This window comes from Vicia villosa, unplaced genomic scaffold, assembly GCF_029867415.1.
Source record: "Vicia villosa cultivar HV-30 ecotype Madison, WI unplaced genomic scaffold, Vvil1.0 ctg.002391F_1_1, whole genome shotgun sequence".
In the NCBI taxonomy this organism is placed as follows: Eukaryota; Viridiplantae; Streptophyta; class Magnoliopsida; order Fabales; family Fabaceae; genus Vicia; species Vicia villosa.
Window position 1 is genome coordinate 21,057 of NW_026705915.1, and position 1,661 is coordinate 22,717.

The window sequence follows — 1,661 nt, forward strand, 5'->3', positions numbered from 1 at the left end:
AAAACTAATAATGGTTTAAACTGTTGTTAAATGTAAAAATTAAATAATTAGTAGCGCTTTAAACTGTTAGAAAATAAATTATATTTACAATTTATAAATCAAATTACGACGGTTTTTACCGTCAGGATATCATATTCACGACAGTTTTAAAAGCGTCGCAAACAACAATGAAAAAAATCAAAGGCAACTTTACGACGGTTCAAACCGTTAGGATACCACATTCACGACAGTGTTAAACCGTTGCGAATGACAACAAAAACAAAAATCAAATACATATCTACGACGGTTTTCAACCGTCGCCATTTATAATTTAAGCAAGTTCCAAACTGTCGTGAACTAGCGCGACAGTTGGTGTGACGTTTTTTCGACCGTCGCGAAACAAGTTGGGGCACACGATTCTGCGACGGTATTGCAACCGTCGTAGATTGTAAATTGCGGCGGTTTTAACCGTCGTAATCTGCCAAAATAACCGCCGTAATCTACCAATTTTCTTGTAGTGTCCCTCGAATGTCACGTTTTGATGGAATGACCACTTCATCAATATCTTCATACTTATAAAATTCTCCATACTTTTTTTTTCTCCACATGCATAGAAAATGATGTGAAGAAAAAGGAGGATTGACTCTTCCTTACATTCTCGAAGCCTTGGTTCTGACTAGGGATGTCAATTTGCCTCCGTTAGTGGGGATTCCCGTGAGGATTCTTCGTTTGGGGCCCCAAAGACGGGGAATTTCCCCCCGCGGGGACGGGGAACAAAGTATCCCCGAAGAACTTCAGGGACAGGGGTGGCGTAAATATCCTCCGCCCCGTGGAGTCCCCGCCCAGCATAAAATAGTCAAATGTCCTTAATTTATATATATATATATATATATATATATATATATATATATATATATATATATATAATTTTAAATTATTATCTAAGTCTATTTGTTATTTCATATAATTAATCTTATACCCAAATTTAAAATATATATGCATTGTTACTAAAAGAGTGAGATCTAAATTATTATTTCAAGTTTATTTTAAGTTTGAAATTTTGGTGGTCCTGACACTCAATATTATAGATTAAATATTGTTAAAACAATATATTTATCGTAAAGGAATAATTTTTAAATTTCTCGTGGTTATTTTTTGAAGTTTTTACTGTTAATTTGGTTTAAAAAATAATAATCATGTTTATGGATCTCCGCATGGGGATCCGTGGGGACCCGCGGAGATCCGCGGGGACGGAGATGGGGGACAAAATCCCCCGTAGCGGGGACCCGAAGCGAGGATGGGAAATAAATTTGATGGCAGGGATTATGATAGGAATGTATCCCCGGCCCCGCCCCGCCCCATTGACATCCCTAGTTCTGACTTGGTTCATTATCCCATCAAATACAGATTGAGAGAAAACTTTTCTTGCGAGCCTTAACATACTTTCATCATTTATATTGGAGATAAAAAAAAGAACATAATTAAAAAAAAAGTTAAAGAGAGGGTGAAGCTTCTCTCTAACTCTAGAACAAATGCAAAATCTAAAAGAGGACCTCTTAAATTAGGTTTTTAACTTGTACTTCAAATTTTTAGCATTTAGATTGACTCGAGTTTTAAAAAAATGCAAAATGTGTCACTTGCATAACTCCATTATTTTCCAACTATCCCTTAGGACAAGTCAT